General features: G+C 41.0%; 1 protein-coding gene across 4 annotated transcripts in view; it reads right to left on the bottom strand.

Annotated features, from left to right (window-relative positions):
• The window catches only part of ddr1 (discoidin domain receptor tyrosine kinase 1), a 62649-nt gene extending 52142 nt beyond the window's left edge, over window positions 1-10507 (bottom strand). For all 4 annotated transcript variants that reach the window (XM_077574511.1, XM_077574512.1, XM_077574514.1 and 1 more), the window contains exon 1: window positions 10239-10507. The gene's annotated coding sequence lies outside the window, so the exon portion shown is untranslated. The remainder of the gene's footprint in view (window positions 1-10238) is intronic.
• Between the last annotated feature and the right edge of the window lie 11302 nt (window positions 10508-21809).

The raw sequence follows: 21809 nt of genomic DNA, 5'->3' as shown, positions 1-21809 counted from the left end.
ACTTTTTCATTGTTGGTGAAAGCGTTTTACAGAAGTAAAGCACTATTTAGGTGTTTGTGGCATCATTCATGGACAAAAAGAAGTGTACAATTCACTAGAGTGCATGAAATAACATCGTTTCACAAAAAGCTCTTTTTCTCCGTTTTTTGTTTCAAAAGAGAGAATTTCGGTGAAAGTAACCATTTTCTATTGTTGATTACTGAAGAACGGAATAAGGTAGAAACAAACTTTTTTTTTCTGATGAAAGCCGAGAGTCCAATCTTTCATTTGGTAGTATGTGTGTTTCCATAGTCCAAACACAACATTTTCTGTGGACCTTGAAAGATCACTCAAAATGCTTAAATCGGCTGGCAGTGGGGACAACCCGTTTTTGAAAACGTCTGGCAGTCAAAGAGTTAATGCAATTTTAGATGGAAAACAGCAAAGAGACACTACGGTTTATTAAGAATGACAAAAGCAAACATTTACGATGTCATCACACGGCGCAGTCACTTCCTGGTCGTCTTCTTCTTCTTCTTCTTTTAAACTACTGGTGGATCACATCTCTATTGTGTATAGCGCCACCTACAGCGGCGGAGTCCCCTCTCAATAGTCGCAAAAGAAGAACAGATGGAAACGGGCGTAAGTCGCGTGTCCGTAAATTTGCTTTAAAAATTCCAAACAATTGGACGGAAAGCCGACTACCGTGAGGTCAACACTAGGGGTGGGTCGGTTGGGGTACGTTAAAAAAAGAAAGAAAAAAAAAAAGAAGTGTGAGCTTTGCCAGAAGTGCTTAGCTTGGGCCGCAGGCTGACACCTCAATCACAGCCCCCCCCTTCTATAGAGACTGAAATTACACAGCTCACGACAAGCTCCTCTTGCTAATGTGACCCCCCCCCCTCCCCCCAACACACACACACACACACACACACACACACACACACACGGCACAAAGACAGATCAGTCATCTCACAGTTGAGAGCAAAATGTACCGCGGCTCATTCAACTTTGATGCCGAGCGCGACTTTGCTCCACGTTCCAACTATTCTACAGCCCCCCGACGCTGCCAGGAGACGCTTGTGATTGATACCCGGGTTGCTCGGCCCCGAGCCGTCTGTTTGTACGTGTGAGGTCTTGAGTAGATGAAAAAGTACAGTATTAGAAAAGAAAGCACGAGAAAGAAAGTGTACAAAGGGACAGGGATGAGCTTGAGTTTCTTTTTTTTTTTTTTTTTTTTTTGGGAAAAGTCACACTGGCAGGCCCGTCACGACGGGGCCGGGCAGACATTCAATCTCACGCATGTCCATCTTGGAAGAGATATTACCCAAAAGCAATTGATGTTCTCATAATGAGAAACCATAGAAAATTAGACAAACGCTGTGTCAAACTAGGAATGAGCAACGTCATGAATTAACTGATTAGGACCGTTTCAGTTTTAAGATCAGAGCTCCCCAGAATAGTCCCAAGTTTTGTTCTTGGACGTTCTTGACTTGGCTTGTCCAAGTTTTTTGGTCCACCACCAATCTAGAATCTCGTCCCCCAAGACAGAAATTGTGTAATCAAATGTGATCAATCATTTTTTTTTGTTTGATCACACAATTTCTGTAGAAGTCGTAGAAATAAAGCAACAAGCAGGAAACACAATACGCAACTTTGATGCCAGGCCACAAAAAGGGAGTTAAGGGTGTTCGTCTTGAGACTCAAAAACTCGGAACTGAAAGGTCGAAAAGAGCTAGGCCGTGGCGAAAATCCTACAGATGACGTGAAATCGGACTTGATCAAGCCAAAAGGTGACTTCTCAAGTTAAGCTAATTAATAGCTGCTGTTATCTTAGCAAGGCTGGTCGGACTCTCGCCCGCTTCTTTGTTCCTCGGTCAGGTCACTCTTTGATTACTGGTAGCTACTAGGAGGTATTTAAAAAAAACATTTTTTTAAAACGATTCGGAAATATATCATGATATTACAGCACGCAATTCTCGTATCAATTCAATATGCAGCCGAATCGATCCATTTTTTGATGGAAATATTCGACAAGACGTCTTACTTGGTGTTAGGGTTCACACCGTAAGCATGGAAGAATGTTATATTAGTGGAACATTGAGCCTTAATATTTGATTTCAATGCTGTTCAAACATGAAACAGAATGCAGCCTGTTTGGTAAATACAGTCGCTCACGGTCTTGAGCCTGAAGGACATTTTCATACAAATCTTACAGTGTTCATGTGCAAGTTTGCTGATTAGTATTTTCTATATTTGAGTTTAACTCTTTGACTGCCAAAAACGTTAAATAACGTTTAGTAAAATCCTAGGGAGGAGTGCCAAAGACGTTAAAAGACGTTTGTTTCAAAACAGAGGTGAAACTAACCATTTTCTATTGTTGATTACTGAAAAACGGAATAAGGTAGAAACAAACTTTTTTTTCTGATGAAAGATGAGAGTCCAATCTTTCATTTGGTAGTATGTGTGTTTCCATAGTCCAAACACATAATTTTCTATGGACCTTGAAAGATCAGTCAAAATGTTTAAAATCGGCTGGCACCCACGGCATCCCTTTTCTGAAAACGTCTGGCAGTCAAAGAGTTAAGAGGGGGGGGGGGGGTCGCAAAAATCGATTTATAGATTCTCATCGGGATTAATCGGTTTTAAATCGAATCACCAGGTACTAAGCAATTCACACCCCTAGTAACTACATTACGTTCGTTTCACGTGACGGAGTCATTACTCGGGAATCGTCGGCTTTCCCTACACGCCAATATTATTTTTCGTAAATATTGAACAAGTTTCATATTTAAGATTGTCGTCCCCAACTGGTTTGAGACCCTATTATCGATCCCTTTACAATCTTAGAGGATACATTTATAAAAAAAAAAAAAAAAAACTGGAATTTGCCATCCTTGGTTGGGTTGGGAAGGGGCAAAACCAGGACAAAAATAATCCGCTTGTCTGCGCCAGGTCTTCGTTTTTTTCCTTACTGGACGCGTACCGACAAATTCTGCTCAAGCGTCCACCGAACAATATCAATACTCAGACGCCATCCCTCAAATAATCCCTGAAATGTCATCTGAGGATTTGCGACTGGCAGAGCACGACATCATCTTGTTCATATCAAATTTCATATGGCGAGGCTGGGGGGTGCGGGTGCGGGGGGGGGGGGGGGAGGTGGGGATTTCTTTTCTGCGGGGCCCTGAGTGAAAAACGAGGCAGCGTGCCAAAATATCATCGCAGACAAATGACAAATTCTTTGAAGTCAAGCTTAGACGCCAAAATATAACTTTTCCCTGACATGCACACGCGAGCGCCGTCGACGCTATCTAATCACGGCGTCCCTTGGCGGGACGGGGGGCTGATAAAAACGAGGAGCTCGATGGAAGATCACAGTGGGGGGGGGGGGGGGGGGGCATGAATGAATCATCGAGCGCTGCTTCAAAAGGGAGACGTTGGCCTTGCGTGTTCAGAGTTTAGATGACGAGAACGGCAACGAAAATGTACGATCTCGTGCCGTACTTGATAGTGTTGTTGCCCCGCCCCCATGGTGCGAGGAACTAGGTTCGAGTCCCACGGTCTCCATTTGGGTTGGAAAATAAAAACTTGTCAAGAAGTAACTAACTAAAACTGTGAGAAATTAACACAAAAAAAAAAAAAGAAAAAAGAATGAAAATAACACTTTGTGGTTAAAAGTAACAACAAAACTGTGAGAAATTTAAAAAAAAAATGAAAGGAAATAACACTGATAGTGTGGAAAAAAATAACACTGACACTTTAAAGTGTAAATGTGTCAAATAACTCTTTGACTGCCAGACGTTTTCAGAAAAGGGATGCCGTGGGTGCCAGCCGATTTTAAGCATTTTGACTGATCTTTCAAGGTCCATAGAAAATTATGTGTTTGGACTATGGAAACACACATACTGCCAAAACAAGATTGGACTCTCATCTTCCATCAGAAAAAAAAAAGTTTGTTTCTACCTTATTCCATTTTTGAGTAATCAACAATAGAAAATGGGTTAGTTTCACCTGTTTTGAAAAAAAAAACGTCTTTTAACGTCTTTGGCACTCCTCCATAGGATTTTACGAAACGTTATTTAACGTTTTTGGCAGTCAAAGAGACTCTTTGACACTATGGGTGTCGTCATTTCACCCTACCAAAGGGTTACAATTTTACACTTTTGGAAGTGTAAATTTAACTCTGAACTGGTGCGAACTATAGAAACTCAGGGAAAGTGTTAAATTTACACTTTTGATTTTACTGTGAGGAAATTGGTCTTTTAGTGTAAAACAACTCACAAATATTGGTCAGATCCTTTACTTGGGTCCAAAAATGGGGTCATTTTGTATCAAACAACCCAGAAAGTGGGTCGGCCCATTTTTGCTCCATAATTGGGTTACTTTTGGACCCAACTGTTTTTGCGAGTGCGCGATTCCGCCGTTTGCGCTCATCCTCCTCACCCCCGCGAGAAACGTATCAGAATCGTCCTTCAAAGATATTCGCAATTTCACGTCTCACTTTCAGACTATCAACAAAGTCAAGCGCAACGTCAACAGCCCTAACTTTGTATTAACAAAACCAAGCGTCTACAACCTCAGATTATGCCGATTTTCATTGCATCAGATTGACAATAAAAGTATATTTTGCAAGCATGTTACTGATCGATGTTATGCATAGTAACTGTGTCGTGGATGTCAATTGAAATGGATTCCTTTGTAGTTTCCGAGCCCAGTGGAACCCGAGCGGAGATTTATTCCAATTGTCTCCCCCCCACCCCCCACCACCACACGTGCTCTCGTTCGGACACGGACATTCCAACCTGCTTCAATGTTTCAAAACATCGAACCTACACCATATAGTGATGTCTGTGAAATTGTAAATTGATGTTTAAGGTGTGTCGAAGCTGTGAATCATTTGCGTTTTTATCAAACGGAGGGCGCAGAGGGGCAGATGTGTCACACGCGAGCGGCAATGTGCGGGAACGAACGTCCGCTCTTGTTAAGTGGCAAATTAAAGAAAAGAAAAAAAGGAATCCCTGGTACGGGTTTGACGACGCGTCATGGATCTTCTTGTGTACAAAAAAAAAAAAAAGACTATTGCCTGACTTTAAATCAAGTATGTGCAACCATAATTCATTGGAAAGCTCTCCAGAAAAAAAATAAAAATAAAATAATAATAATAATAATAATAATAATTCATTGGAAAGCTCTCCAGAAAAAAATAAAAATAAATAAATAAAATAAAAAATAAAATAATAAAATAATAATAATAATAATTAATTGTATCCTTTCCCTACCACAACAAAAAAAAAATGTTGAAACCAGATCAGTAACTTTCCCTTAATCCTAACAAACAAACACTGATAAGAAAATAATCTCCCTGGCGCAGGAGGATGACAAGTCATGTTGGAAGAATCACAGATAGGAAAATCCAATAAAAGATTTGAAAAGTCACCGACAACAAAAAGCGCACAAACACGCAATCCCACTTTGAAGTGTGGCCTCCCGTTAACGCAATCAATGCGCTCGTCTGACCGCAGCAGGCAATTCAATTGTAAGGCCAATCCGTCTAGACTGGATGAGAAAGCGCTTGAGAAAGCAGGACAACAGATTCCCGTCCTCCGTTGCCTTCTTTTCCCGTTAGAAAGACGGACGGCAACGCAAATCTGACGCGTTCGCGCGACGGCCTTGAAAATTCCTGACCGTCTGTCCCGGGGAGTTGAAGCGGGCCGTGCTATTTAACGGCTGATTGCTTGGGGGGAGGTCACGTGAACCGGCGAACTTTGGGACTGAAAACACCATTGTGGTCATTGTACTTTGCCGTGGTGGACATTTTTAATTTGGGAAGTTTCAACGCTCCGATGCGCCTGCTCAAGTCTCGGCAGAGGTCAACAAGACGCACAATGCAAATAAGCCGCCGCCCACCAGACAATGAAGCACATAAAGCACCAAACAGGTTGTGGTCAATGATCAACCAGGGCGGACCGACCAGAAGGTCTTTTTTTTTTTCTCCCAACAAAACAAGTTCCTCAGCGTCTTTTCAAATCATGGAGGTGATTGTTACAATAACAACAAAGACACTTTGTATTCTATTCTATTCCAATGAGACGCACGCATTAGCCTGACTGTGCACGTGCCAGCGTGACTCACTGACTTGTTAAGAAGAATTCAAAGAAAAATGTCCCAAAATTATTTAACTTTTTTCCCCCAAATAACTTTTGAGACTGTTAATCGGGTTCGAATTTCCCGCGCCCGGTCTGCGGATGTGACGTAATGTGCGTTGGTGGTGTGTATGTGAAGAACGGTATGTGCAGTTCCATTTTTCGTCAGCGGGTGGCAGTAGCGATTCCGAATGGAATATTCTACGTTCAGTAGCTTTTATAAAGCTTTTAAATATTCTATAATTTGTTTTCAAATGTAATAGATTGCATTGAATGAAAGAAAGCTATTTTTTATTTACTCAAATATTACAAAAAAAGGACAAAAATAGCTGCATAAATAAAGAATTTTATGGGGTATACACTATTGAAAATAGAGGGGGGGTGGGGGGCGTCGTCTGAGAAAAATATTAAAGGTACAACCCGAGGTAAAATGTATGAGTTAAGGACCCAAATAAAAATCCGCGATGGAGCGAATGAATCCACAATATACCGTTGCGGTTCACTTTTCGCCTTAAAACAAATCTAAAACATAAAGCTAACTACTTCGCGGATTTCATTTATTGCGGGTATTTTTTGGAACCTCAACCCAATGGAGAACAAGGGAACGCTGTGTTTAAAAAAAAAAAGAAGAAAAAAAAAGGATAATTTCAAAGATGTAATTTCAATATCGTGATACTGCATATTAGGATTATCACACCGTCAGAATCTTTGATCAGACTGATAAAAAAAAAAAAAAAGTTTTACATCTGGTGGCTAACATTTGTATGCGACTTAAGAATGTACTTAAAGATTGCCTGTGCAGTTAATAAAGTTTTCAGAAGGTGACAATCAATCGCAAAACTCGTGTATGGCCGCATCAGGCACACACACAAAAAAAGAGCTAGTGCAATTTTAGCATAACAACAACAACATATGAATAACATAACAGCACACATGAAGCGATCTTGTCCAACCATTTCACATCTCTGCCGTTCGTTCCCTCCGCAAGCACATAAACAGCAATTACACGGGGCCAACGGCTCCCGGGGGACGCCGTGGGAGAAATTAGCAGCCAAAAGGCCGTAAAACAAGCAACCGGGGCGACCTGCGCACGCCAGCAGGGGGATGCGGGGCCACACTCGGCGGGGCCCCTCCTCATTTCAAATACCTCCGCGCCGCTTTAGTTCCTCTTTGCAAAAAAAAAAAAAAAGGGCTCCAAAAAGCCTATAAAAGTTAAAAAGCTCTTCTTGGGCGGGCTTGGCATTTCAAGCCGGCAGCCATGAACACGTCGACTGGTTTTATGCGCCGAGAAAGGTGAGCGCAGCATGAAATTGCAGCTAATGTGTGCTATGCTCCCGCTTTGCATCAAATGCAGCCGTGCTACGTAACCGCAACGTTGCTTAGCATAAACAAATAGCAAAAAGAGGTATAATTCAAATCTATAGGATTCATACATTGTGTATTGATGTACACATTCGTTCCATATGGACTTTTTTTTTTGACTATATTACTTTGAGTCATTTACATCTTGCATGCAAGGTGCCAGTTATCAATACTACAATTGCATCACATTAACACTTTAAAGTGTTTTCCACAGATTTGAAATATGCTATAATATACTGGGGTTGGGGGGGGGGGGGTATTCCCAAAATTTTTGGGGGTCATTTTACACTTCATACAAAATGAGTAAAAATGTTGTTAACAAATTTGACAGTGACACCATATTTTTTACACTTGTGATGTATTAAAATATATATTTTTAATAATAATAAAAATCAAATAAGGCTGTCATATCTAATGTTATATGTGGTATATATCCAGTCGCGACACTTTTTTTGTTTTTGATATTTTTATTAAATGCTCTTGGGCGGCGGACAGTTTACATTGGGTGGCCCGCCCAAGTGTTAACACGGTGTGGGAAACACTGCTTTAGGCACATTTTGGACTTCTTTCACTTGGGGGTGTACTCACTTTTGTTGCTTTCAGTGTTGACTAGAATAGATATAATAAAATATTTGCCCCAAAAAATTGAGGGGTGTACTCACTTTTATGAGTATGTTGCTCAAGTTAGAGAGTTCTGTTCTACTCTCACGTTTTTGTCTTTAAAAAAAAAAAAGAAAAGAAAAGTAATTGCTGCTCATTTGAAACTTGTGAGCGTGTTTTCACAGCAAGCCACGGGGCCTCGGGTCATGTTTGTGTCTTCCCCCAAGGCAAAACCACATGCGTGTGATGATGTCATCTGAGGTCACCTGAGATCGTGCAAGCGTTAGCAGGGGTTAACACCTGCATGTGTGGAGGCGGTGACCCCAAAAACCGGCTGAGGGGGCCGTTCCGCAGCTTTCACGCCAGGAAAGAATGCCTTTTGTTTGACTTTGTTTTAGTCAAGGAGGTGCCGTGTAAAGAAAGTCAAGAGGAATGCGGCTCTCCAGAAGAAATGCGAGGACTCAAATTAGAGATGGAACACATTCCCAGGACCCCCCCCCCCCACACACACACACACACACCAAAAAAAAGAAATAAAGCCAAAACAATGACAAATAGTATGCAAAATACAAAAGCACAGTTAGAGCCTTTGGCATAACAAGGTTGCAGACTTAACTCGAATGTTAACAAGCAGTAGCTTGACACATTGAATTATCATCTCATCTGTCATTGTGCAAATTTAATACTCAAGGATACTCAGTATCAATAAGTAATCAAATAGTGAATGGTGGCTCAGTGGACCAAAAGGACAAAACCCTCCATTGGAAAAATGTGTTATGACTACTCAAAATTCAGCTTTGTGCTTCAGCTGTCATGCTAACATAGTTAGCACTGAATAGCAAGTGCTGTACTGTGGCCTTGAAGGGACAAAAATGCAAATAAAACTTCATCTGTAAATTTATGACTTCATAGTAGTCAGATTTGTGTTTCAACTGTCACGTTAATATTGTCAGCAGTAAATAATGCGCGGCCTACGGTGGCCATGAAGGGACAAAATGTTAAAAATTCTGCATTGAAATAGTGTTAGGGCAGTTTTTCAACTGTCATATAAATATGGTGTGCAGCTTATAACAAGTGATATACGGTGACCTTGAAGGGACAAAAAGGCAAAGCTCCTCATTAATAAACTTGTTACGGCTGCTCAACATCTGTAATTGTGTTTCAGCTGTCACATTAATATAGACAGCAGCGAATAGCAAGCTGTGTACAAATATCTCCCAAGATAAGCTTGTTATTACTTCAATATTCGGCTTGGCGCTTCGACTGTCAGATTAATATATTCAGCAGCTCACAGTATCAGCATAAAGTGGCCTTGAGGGACCAAAACGTAGAACATTTATTTGTAAAAATCAGTGAGTCACATTTGTGTTTCTACGGTCACATTAACATGGTCATCAGTAATTAAAACGGTGCACGGTGGCCTTGAAGGGACAAGACGGCAAAGCGCGACATCTCAATATTTAAATACGTTTCAGCTGTCAAATATTTGGTTCACTGTGAATAATAAGCGACGTACGGTAGCCTTTTAGGGCTAAAAAAGGCAAAGCTCTCCGTGATAAAAGTTATGAGCTATCTTAATAAATCAAATTTGTTTTTCAACTGTTACATTCATAGTCAGCAGAGTGAACGTAACTAGTAGGGTATGGTGGCCGTGAAGGGACAAAAACAAACATTGCATTATAAAACCTGGTGTCTCAATTATTCGCATTTGTTTCAACTGTCACCTTTGTTAGGGTCAAACTCGAGTGGCTTCTAAGACATGTTCCTCATTGTAGAACTTATGACATCTTCAGATTGATGGTCCACATAATGTCAACAGTAATAGCGACAAATGAGGTTCATTTTAGTGACTTGGCACCGCAACCTTGCTTGCTTTGCAACACATGCGTTCTACAGGCCGCCTGCTTGAGTTTGCAGTAAATCCAGGACGTGATGCACACCGTCAGAGCATTTCAGAAACGCGGCTGCTAACATTTCTGCGCAACGTTACACCTTGGGCCGCCTGTATGCGCCTGGCGGGGGGGCCCCGTCAGCGTGGCGGCCGTCCAGAACCGCTTCGGGACCAGACTGAAGGACGCCAAGCCACACGCAAACAAATCACACACACGTGACATTACAGCCGTAAATAGGACGGACAATGTCGGGCAAACGTACCTCAAAGAGCCCCAGCCGCTACTTTCTGACAGCACCCAAAAAACTTTTCGGTCACTCGGCTTCGGACCCGCTTTCTGTTAAGTGTCCACGGCACAAAATTCCCCCAAACGTTCGCTCCAAAGTCGGCGAGTTGGCTTAGCTGGCTTGCTTGGCGCACTTCCACTCGTCACAAGGAAACGTAAAAGAGTCCGGTTAATGTTGTTTAGGAGAAGCCAGACAGTTCCGAGTCCGTCCGAATGTGAGCTCGCTGGTTGTGGCGACTGGCGAGGCAGCAGGCAGCCGGCCCACAGCGGGCGCCACCAGGTGCTCATTTACATAACTGCACCGGCTGTGGCCAATCACGGCTGAGAGCAAGGTGCCTCATTGGATATTCAAGAAGGCGCATGGTCCAATGAGAAGCCGCGGTGGGCGGGGCTTTGTGTCTGACAACAACTTTAGAGTCAAACTGAAGTGTGTGTGAAAAGCCTTTTAAAATACTGCACAGGAGCTCTGATTCCATGCCTTGTTAACCCTTTGCTCCCAATAATAATCACAATACAGTAGAAACCGGACTGGTAGGTTTTAGTCCTAAAAAAAAACATTAAGTCACTCTAATATTATTGATAGTTAAACATGAATACTGCCTCTAAATATCGGAAAATACTTAAATAATCATTAAATAAACATAAGTTAAATGAAATGCCTGAATAAATGTTTGGAAACAATCACTTCTAAAAGATTACAAGCAAATGCATTTAATTTAAAAAGTTGTATTGTATATTATTTGAACTGTGAATTATCTTTTTGTGATACAAACCAAACCACCCTGGTTAACCTAATGTGTTTATTTATCATTATTTCATACTATTATTTCCCTACATAAACTCTGAATTGTCTTTTAGTGTTCCAAACCAGCTGGTTTAGGCCATTTAATATGGACCCCGCTGCTTGTGAAGGAAACTTTATTACAGAGCATTGATGGCAAAACAGCATAGCATTACGGCTATCATGAGTCAGATTGAAGGCTTTTGCAGTAAAGCACAGCAATGAGGCAGCAAAGGCTGAGAGTTGTTGATATGGGACCCTCAGGCAGAAACAGAAACTGGGAGGAAATTTGCGCTTCAAAAAGAGCCGCCTGCGCGCGCGCGCGTGTGTGTTTATGCGGTTCTGCAGCAAAAGCTTTATCGTCTGCAATTTCCTTATGTGTTGGTACATGCCCGTTTGACTGGGAGGACGACGAAAACTGGCGCTCCAGGGGACAATAAAGGTCATTAACACGCTGGGATCCACCTTGGATTGACACGCGGACACTGGGACACTGTTTACGGCACACTTGTGGGCCATAAATGCCGTCGAAAGATGCACTTTCACCCAGTAAATGAAATATATGACAGTGAAGCCTGATACATTCCAGTTCCGACTGCAATAGGTGAAAATCTGTCGTAGAGAGAACATGCGAACTCATTCACGCCAATATGAGGCATCGTGACCAAACACCATAGCTTCTCTATTCTTCTCATTGAAATTCAAGAAATTCAGTGTGCCCAAAATTGACCCCTGTGGAACACCATAGGACAGTGGGGCAACGCGAGACTCAGAGCAACAAACTTGAAAAGGTTGAACATACAATATTCTCTATTCTCTGCTTATCTGTTTTTCCAGTAGACCTCAGTGCTGCCCTCACATGTTACAATGTGGTACTACACTGAAGGTGCGCAACTTTAAATTAAAACTTGTATGCTTTCAAGAAAAAACACGTAAAAATTGGGGGGCATGAACGATCAACCGATTATATGATATTAAATGAAATCTAAGTTAAAATAATAATACTGTTGAACGTGTTACATAGCAACCCCCAGATTCCATGCAAATATGCCCCCCCCCCCTAGAGGTTGTAACTGTCGGCGATGACATCAGAGCAATGTGATTTAATGTTTAGTTTTGTAAGCGCGTTCCATCAGTTTTTCAACCTTGGATGATGTCAGCTAATGGAGAAAAAGCTCCGTATTCCCCGAGTAACACATGTTTGGGTCGGAGAAAAATGATGAATGGTGCGTTCGCTCGCCTGAAATCAGATGCACGTTTCCTTGCCGATTGAGTTTGGACTGAGAAATGGCAACGCTATCACACGCCAAAATTAAGCAATTATCGTTTTCTTTTTCACGATACGGTCATGATAAATCAGCAACAGATGTGTACTTCTCACCGGACCCGTCGCCAGCGGCTGCGATTTGAAAGCATACGTTTCGGATAGCAACATTGAACATCGTTTGCGTTTTTGCTGCGTATGAACGTCAACCGTTTCTACAGATGAAGCACAAAATTTGGTGAGAAGCATCATCGTTAGAACGTCCGGTTCGAATCGGAAGGCCTTTTAAAGTCACACGCATTCAGGCACGGATCCTACAGTACACAGTTGAACAAGAAGATGGCGACCCTAAGTGGGCAAAAATAAAATGTGCGCCCTCACATGCGTGTATTTTGGCTTTTGCGTGAAGCTTTAAAAAAAAAATGCTGTCATGAAATGGATTTCGATCACGTTTTAAAACATAACCCATTTGATAAACGAGCAATTACTCTACTATGTTCCCCCACTATATTGCGTGTTTTTTTTTAAAGTACAGTATACTGTAATGTGGGAAAGGAGAGCCACAGACTCCAGTGTACTTTTTTTTTTTTTTGTTGTTTATTGAGTGAAAATAACGTTACTATGTGTTAGGTTGAAAATGTCATAATATTTAAAGAAAATGGGGCAACACAAAACTACGCACACGTTTTTTTGTATGGTCTCTCAATATTGCATATTTTCACCTATTGAGGGGGGGTGTCAACTGTAAGCGAAATTGCAAAGTGACGCGGCAATACAATAGACACTGATGACTGATTTGACTTTCAGCCAAATCATAAAGCTTGAATGCGTCCATATTAAGCTTACACACAGGAAAGAGCAGACGGATTTCGCGCCCCCGTGTGACTTTTCAAGGCTTTCTATCCAGCTGCCATTGCTTTGTTGGTCACCGGGGCAACCGTCAATCCCAGGGTAGACATTTGGACCTTTTTCCCTGTTATTTCCCTTCTTTCATTGTGTCTCTCTCCCTCTCCGGCAAGCCTGAACTGTTTCCACATTTCCCCTTAAAAAGTGAGTTTCTTACAGGAGGATTATTTGTCAGACTTTCTCCCACAACCCCTCCCCTCCCCTCTTGCCGAAGCGTTCCGGCTTGTGAGTGAAAAGCATCGGAGCGTAGAGAGCAGGTCTGATCCTGTGAGGAATTCTTTGGGAGAGCGAGGACGTTGTAACACGAGCCGTCCGTCCCCGCATGAAGAGACGTTGCCTGCCATTGCCAGTAGTTTGGCAGGTATATTCTTGAGTATTTATTTTCCCGCAGATTTGTTTCGAAAAAGGATATCTGTACTTTCTCCCCTTTACTTTGTCAACGAGTGAGTGAGATGAGTATTTACTGTATCTCATAAAAGTGAGGGCACCCCTAATTTATTTTTTTTAAATATTTGATCTGCGACGCCGCCGAATAAATAACTTAAAGCGGAGTCATTTCAAACGGCAACAAAAGTGAGTGCACCCCTAAGTGAAAATGTCACATGAGCTATTTTCCCTGAATGGCAATGTTATATTTGGTGTTAGTTGCTTTTACAAGCTCTCATTCGGGTCACTGGAAATTCAACTGGGCAGGTATTGGCAAATAACTCCCTGAGAATAATCGGGGAAAAAAAAAAATGTTTGCTCTATGTTAAGAAGCCTTTTGGGAGATACTGACCAGGTGGAAGAAATAGGTACAGCAGTGACATGGGTAACATTAATAACGATGACACCCACACGCAAAAAAATAATAAAAACAATTTCATTGTGGGGGGTTATCAAAAAGGGCATTGTAATTGACAGTTAAAATGATTAACTCATTCACTGCCATTGACGGCTATAAACATCAAAAAATGATTTGAACGATTTCTATTAGTTAAAAAAAAAATCCACTTTTGTTAGGAAGAGTAGGAAAACCTAGAAAAAAAATATTCTACATTTAGAACAGATATAAAATTTGTGATTAATCGAGAGTTAACTAGTGAAGTCATGCGATTAAATACGATTAAAAAAATTAATCGCCTGACGCCCCAAATTTTTTAATAATCTTTTTTTTAATGAATTTATCGCAGTGAATGAGTTAATATTTCAGAGTCTGTATTTTTTTTTTTTTACTTTTATTTACAGAGTTGAATCAGTACTTTTACTATTTATTTATTTACACAAAAATATGTATTCCTACTAAAAATCCCTGTAAAGCGAGAATAAAATTGTCTTGTAAATTTGACACACTGCAGAAGAGTTTCAACAACCCTGCCAAATTTGAAAGATTAGGAAAAACAAAGCAAAGCAAAACACCAAGTATATGAAATGAAGCTTCATGCATTAAAAAAAACAAAAAAAACAATCAAGCCTTTGTTCCGCCCTCAAATACTACGGACATGTCCGCTGAATGCGCTAAAACCGCGCCCCTGTTAACCGTCAATCAAATACAACTATGTCTCGCATCTGTCTGCCACCAACACATTCCTACATGTTTGAGACACCAAAATATATCCGCATAACGTCTTTGGTGGCTGGAATATATCCCATCCGGACGTGCTGGGTGGGGCCTTCCATGCCATAACAGGACGCGCTAGCCACAAGCTAGCTTGTGAGCTAACAGGCTTCCTGACGCCGCGGATGAGCAACGGGCTCGCTTGGTGTGATTGCGGTTGCCTACATGACAAATTGAATAACACTTGGGAAGTTAAAAACAAAAAACAAAAAAAAAAAAACACTGAACTGTTTTGTAAATTGTGGTATTCAGGGAAGATGCATTTTTTAGAGTGTAGGCATAGCTAGCTAGCTAAATGTAAGCAATTGTATGCGGTAGCGCAGCAAGTCAGTACTACATTGTTGCACATTTTCAGAATTTATCTTCAAACATGTATACTTTTATTTCAAAACAAATCTCTGAATTCACTTTAAAAGGTCTTCGTACCGAGTGTGAGTACTGGTTCTTGATTGCTGGGGAAAGATTTAAAAAAAAAAAAAAGACGAGCGCTCACTTTGTTGAAAATATCGCGTCAATTTATCGCCTCTAGCATCAAAACAGCAACAAAATGAAAAAAAAAAATGGAAGTATTCGCCTCAGAGGCATGTCATCGGACAACACAAACAGTCCGACTGTATACACCCCCCCCCCCCCCCCCCCCCTCGCTCTGACAGCTGTGCAGGGCTGCAAGATTCAGACAACACAGATCACTCGCAGAATGCCAAGCTTGCAGCATGTTGGGTTTGGGAAGCGGCGGAAAAGCACATAGCGAGCATACTGCCCGCTCCTAAAACATCTCATGTGTCTTCTTTTCACTGGGAAGGAATCCGCAAGCAGGAAATTGGGAGGCAGGTTGAACCCCAACCACGAGATCCCCTTTTCCCATATCGCATGTATGTGAGACTTCAAGTTTTCGTTTGTGCTCAACACGCACGCACGCACGCACGCACGCGCGCGCGACTTCAGGTGGAGGTTTTAATTGCTTAAATCTTCCGTGGGGATTTACACAACTTCATCCAGTTTTAATACTATCATCACATTGCAATTATAGAAAACATCGATACTATACAGAAGTGCAATATAACGGAGCTGCATACATCGACACAATCAAACATTACAAAAATATATAACACTACTAAAGATGAATGGTTAAAAATATAAATAATTTCGATTTTTTTTTTCACCCACAATATTGCGATTTAATATAAGGTCATTCTTTCTATATATATATTTTTTTTTTTTACAAACACAAGCAAAACATCTGTATTACCAGAAACAGAATCCGATTTACTTTACACAAATGTTTTGATCTTGTCGATACGGTTTACGCTTAAAATTGAAGCAAATGAACCATGAATTAATATGAACATTTATTCATCGACTTTCGAGTTGTTAACTTACAAAAAACGCACCCCCGCAACCCCATTCGTGGACCCGCCTGGACTCTGTGTCAATTGTGAGTGTCGCCAGCTTTGTTTAATCGGCCCCCCTCAGAGAACATCTCAGTGTTGTCATGAGGTCGCAGGGGTCAACGTACGGCCCTGAGGGGAGGTGGTGGTATTTAGCTTTCTTTCAAGGTGAGGAAACCGATGACATCAGTATCATTTTTTTCTCTCTTTCTGTTAGCCATTCTGTTCTATGTTTAGAAGGAAGGCAGTAAAAAGTGGTGCGTCTGTTTTAATTACAAGTCAGCCACATGCAGACATCTGAAATATCACCCTGTCAAAATGAAGCAATTTACGGCTTGCTTAAGCCTCTTATAAGATCCACGGCAGAAGTTTGTTTGCTAATTGGCAGGATTAGCTAACAAAAGCTTGTGGGAGGTGCTAAAAAAAAAAGAATGTGTTTATTTTTGGTGGAGTAAAAGTGAGAGTCAGGATTCCCCTGACACACAGTGAGTGGATCCTCATTACAGTCATGTTGGAGATCTCAGTTTTGTTTTTTCCTTTTTTGTGGTACTTCATGTAAAAAGTTTGAGAACGTTTTGTCAAAGTAAAAGCCCGGAATTCAAAATGGCCCACAGCCTGTTTAATTTCCTGCATGTATAAATTGCTTCGGTGCACTGTTACGATAAATGTGACGCTCACTCAATTTCGAGTTGATCGGGGGAAAATTAGGAGCATCCTATAGTTCCTTTTTTTCTTTTCAGGTAACCTTACGGGCCGTGTCAAATGTCATTTTTAGTGTATGTTGTGGGCCGCTGAAAAAAAGACGGTGAGCCGCAACTGGCCCCCGAACCGTAGTTTTGGACACCCCTGGTCCACAATGTGGAATGAACTTCCTCAGGACAAGCACTGCAGAAAATGGATCAACGACTGTGTTATCTAACGCTTGTTTGCACTTGTCCAGTTATGAATTTTAAAGTACTACTTGAAATGTTAATAAATATTTAATGACTGCGTTGGACGTTTGGCTGTATAGCAATGCTCACATCATCTTAGTTAAAATTCCAATCGTGAGCCAAGTAGATGGACAAACTAGGCCCCTTTTAATCAAGCACTTTGACCCTTTGGTCTTTGTCGCCACGGCAACCAGAGTCTGACCAGCTTGCCGCCTCCGCACCCGGATCTACATCCGTCTATTTCCTGAACTCTTCTGGGAGAGTTGTCAGGCAGCAGGAACGGATGGATGGCTGGCTGAGGGGGTGAGAAATTGTAGTGGGTGGGTGGGGAGTGGGGGCGGTCAAGTCGCAGAGGTGCGAATGAGTGCCATTGCAATGCAGTGAGAGGTGGTGCTAAAAATACCCCAGTGACACATGGGCTCCAGTTCGCAAACGGCGCAGAAACGCACAGTCCAAATGACTTACGGGATACTTACTCACAGAGTCCAACAATGAAAACACATGAAACCATCATGCAAAAATGCACTGGAAGTCGAGCAAAAATATAGACTCTAAATTCTGCTAACAACCTTTACATGCAGTCAATTACACTTTCAAAACACGAATATTGCCAATAGTCAGATTTGGAAAAATATGAGAAAAAAAAACGAGGGTTACTCCTTTAACCCAAATACAAAACGGAAGTTTGGCTTGTGTTCTGCGAATAATCTATTCGTAAGGAATCTTGGGTCTTTTGAGCACACTACTGTACGTGCGGCGGCCATCTTACATTGCTCCTCGCTGATTAGCCTAACTTGAATATATTAATTTCTTCACATCGTGTTCAAGTTAAAAATGCCACAGTGTGCATGGATGGATACACACATATATATGTGTGTATGTAAGTCGATACGTCTTGGCAGAAATACGCAAGCAGAGGGAAACAAAAATGGCGCAAAATGGCGGCGCAGCACAGCCGGACACTTTTGGAGCCAGGAGGAAACGGACTACTGTACTTTATTAGTTTGGTGAGTGACATGAATATAATGCCTTTTATTGACAGTGAATTGTTTTTCATTGTAGAAAGTTAAAAGCGGAAATGGCATCTAGTTGTGTAACGACGTAGTAAACGACAAAAATATAAACATAATTTAATTTTATTCAAGAATGGCAACAAGGATATCTTCAGTTTAATGATGTTGTCTGCCATCTAGTGGAAGAACATTTAATTAAAAATCGCCGCTTTAGATGCGCACTAAACTGGGAAAAAAATATTAAAGAGTATGAACTAGATTCAACCCCTTACCTCTTTTCTCTTAGATGGTTAAAGGGAATAGTATGAAAGGGAATATTAAACAAGAGTATCCAGTCTAGAGCACAACAACAGAGGACAACTGTGTGTGTGTTCAAGAGCGAAAAACTATGACTGCTAACACTCTTGGATACAATTTGGCCGTCAATCAAGTCGCACAAAGCGTCAATGTCCACAGACTGCACAAGAATAGCAGGGTACACAAACACGTTGACAACAGTTGTGACCCAGTTTCCCACAAAAGCTCCAAGCTGAACACATCGATGATGTCATCGGCACACACACAAGCACGCAATGAGATCACTGCACCTGAACGACACTTCAAAAATGTCGACGGCTCGAGTGACCACTTCTTCGTTGTTCCAGATCAGCTCAAGCAAATTTTGAATGTAAGTTCAAATTGACATTTTTGTTGTAAACAGAGTAACATCAAAGAACAAATTCAATCAGTTTTTAGTGCAGCGGCACTTGACGCTGTGGGGGAAATCAAGGACTCTTATTGATTTTGAACAATATCCAAAATGCGTCATCCTGTACTTTTTTTTTTGTAACAGCTCCCTCAAGAGTCTTTTTCACCAAACCTTCAATCTAGACTGATAAATCCGCCGGTTGATTATATCAGACAATATTTGGTGTTTTCAATGTTTTGTTTTGTTTCTCTCTCTGTCTCTCTCTCTCTCAGATGTTCAGTAGGCAGGTTTTAATCGCTTTCTGATTGGTTCAAACTATATTGAAGCCAACTTGTTAGCCTATATTTGAGTATTTTCCAAAAATCAGTTTTTGTTACATATCCCTACCTGAGAATAAAACTCTGACATCACACACTTCCATCTTGACCCATATAGTCGTGTACCGCTTAAGTCAAGCCAACATGATAAGCAGCGAAAAGAAAGCACACGGTTTTGACAGCATGTCCAAGCCTGGAAGCCTCCAAAATAACAACACGGCGGACATGCGTGTGTTGTCACGCAGCCGTCTGGATGTAATTAACTGCTATCTACGTCTGGGCTGCAGCGCTCCCGAGTTCGATCCCAAACAATTCCAGATGTCGGGAGACGATCTCGTCAGCCGCGGATGAGAACCATACGAGCTGGCAAGCAGTTGCGATGATGCGCAATAAAATAAAATAAAAATGAAAAAAAAAAAAGAGATGGGAGTTTCCAGGCTCTTCCCGACTGTAAATAATGTTTATGGTGGCGCTCTTCGGTGATTATCGTCACACTGTCAGGAAGGGTGGGGAGCAATTAACATAATGACATAATAAGTGAGGCCACATGACAAGAAGAGCCGTTCGGCGTCGAGTGTGATGATCTTTAAAATTGGATTTCATCAAACCTCGAAGGCTTTTGAGATGTTCAAGAGTGAGGAAAGGACCCATTTGCTATAAATGGCGGAAATCATAAAGGAACTATGTTGAAGTGAGCTGCATATTTTGCTGCAATATTTTAACGTTAATATCCCAATATATTAATATCATGATAGCCGATGTGATGGGAAATTACAATATCACAACAACAAATATCATGATACAGTGATTATGCAGTAATTAATAGAATGCAAAAATCTCTTTAGGGGTGGAAATCAGAGTCGGTCATACTATCACTGGAACCGCAGAGTAATTCAGGATAAGATGCCGCCAGACAATACATAGAACAAATTTAATTTATGTAACCCTTGATATATCTTAATACAATATGAGATTATGCGATAAATGTCCGAATGTTATTTTTTCCCTCCGCTATCAACAGCAATTTGTTAATCTTAAGACCCAAATTGAAAATGTGGTTTCACCCTGAGACTCAAATTTGTAAACGCCACTGTATGTTTTATAACATAAAGAACAAAGAAAGTATTCATTAACTTGGCCGACAATTAGCCCCCCCCCCCCCCCCCCAATTCAAAATCATTAATTAGGCAACCTCCAAATTCATACTTGCGTCAGTCCACATTATCGCTATTTTCCACATGGTAACTAAATAGATTCAATTTGTATTACAAGCAGTGTTGTGACCGTCCATTTGTCTTCAGTGCCTGCAATCCGCTTTGTACAACATCCATGTGGAAAACGGCCAATCAAATCATTTTAGGATGCGAGGAGCGTGCAGCTGCTCCAACATCATGTCTCACTCACGCAAATTGTATGTTGATATGAGTTATGTGCAAAGATTATCAACAGAAATTAGGGAGACATCCAAAGATGTTATCCCAGATTTCCTCACTGATTTGAAGCCTTCTCAGAAGTTTCGGTGTCAAGGCACGCAGAGTGGAAAAGTTCATGCCGAGGTCTGTTTCCTGTTTAATGAGTTGCGTCTACAAGTGAAAGTTCTCGTCTCATCTTTACTTTGAAATGAAATTGTTTTGTTAGTCAGCGGTGTAGAAACCCTATGAACTGAAATATTTTTTTCTAAATATATATATTTGAAGAACATTTTCAAAAACATGCAAAAGACTGAGATGTATTATGCTAGCTAGCTAGCTAACTGTGCTATTCCCGAGAGACTACATTTTAAAAACGTTTCATTGTCGTCATTGAAATTCCCAAATGAGAAGATGTTCGCTAGCTCTTGGCTAGAAACCCATTATTCATTTATTTTCTAAATATATCATACACATTTGAAGGTAACTGTCAGAAACATGCAAAGACTGAGATGTAGTATTATGCTAGCTAGCTGTGCTTACAGCACCAAAAAAATCGTATTCCCTAGAGACCACAATTTACAAACAGCTCAGTATCATTATTTAAATTCCTAAATGAGAAGATGTTCGCTGGCGACTCGTTATGGCATGGAAAGTCATGTTTAATCTAGCAAAACCATTATAGCGTAGATTTTTTTTTTTTTGCAGATTGTTTTGAATGGGTGAACTTTTTTTTTTTTTTTTTTGAGTGGTGCGCAAAGAATCACTGAATTATATGTTCAAAATCGTCATACTTACTATGGCTTACACTTTTTTTTACCAATCTAATACACTACCATTGCTAGTCATAATTCTTTTGCATTTTATCTTGTAGAAGTGCTTGTTTCAAACATCTATTTAGATATGGCAGTTTGATGTCATAGTTGTCGGCTCTTACCTTTACATATTCGCCATTCTTTTTACCCAATTTGATCCTTGAATTGAAATCCGTCCTGAGAGTTCCCTCCATCCTTGCCTCATGAGGTGGCCTCCCCTCCCTCCGCATCATATAACCTTGGCAGGCACACTATGTTGAAAATGCACATTTTCAAACAGCAAACATGGAATGCATGGCATGTTACGAATGCCAAGTCCAGTCTTTTCGCAAGTTTTAAGTCTCAAGTTCTAAAATTGGCCACCGAGTCCCCCCCACTTCTGCGCTCCAGAGTACTTCTATAGTTTTCTTTCTTACAGATGCAACGACCCCCCCAAGA

Source organism: Vanacampus margaritifer, chromosome 9, assembly GCF_051991255.1.
Source record: "Vanacampus margaritifer isolate UIUO_Vmar chromosome 9, RoL_Vmar_1.0, whole genome shotgun sequence".
NCBI lineage: Eukaryota > Metazoa > Chordata > Actinopteri > Syngnathiformes > Syngnathidae > Vanacampus > Vanacampus margaritifer.
This window is presented reverse-complemented; position numbering and strand designations above follow the sequence as displayed.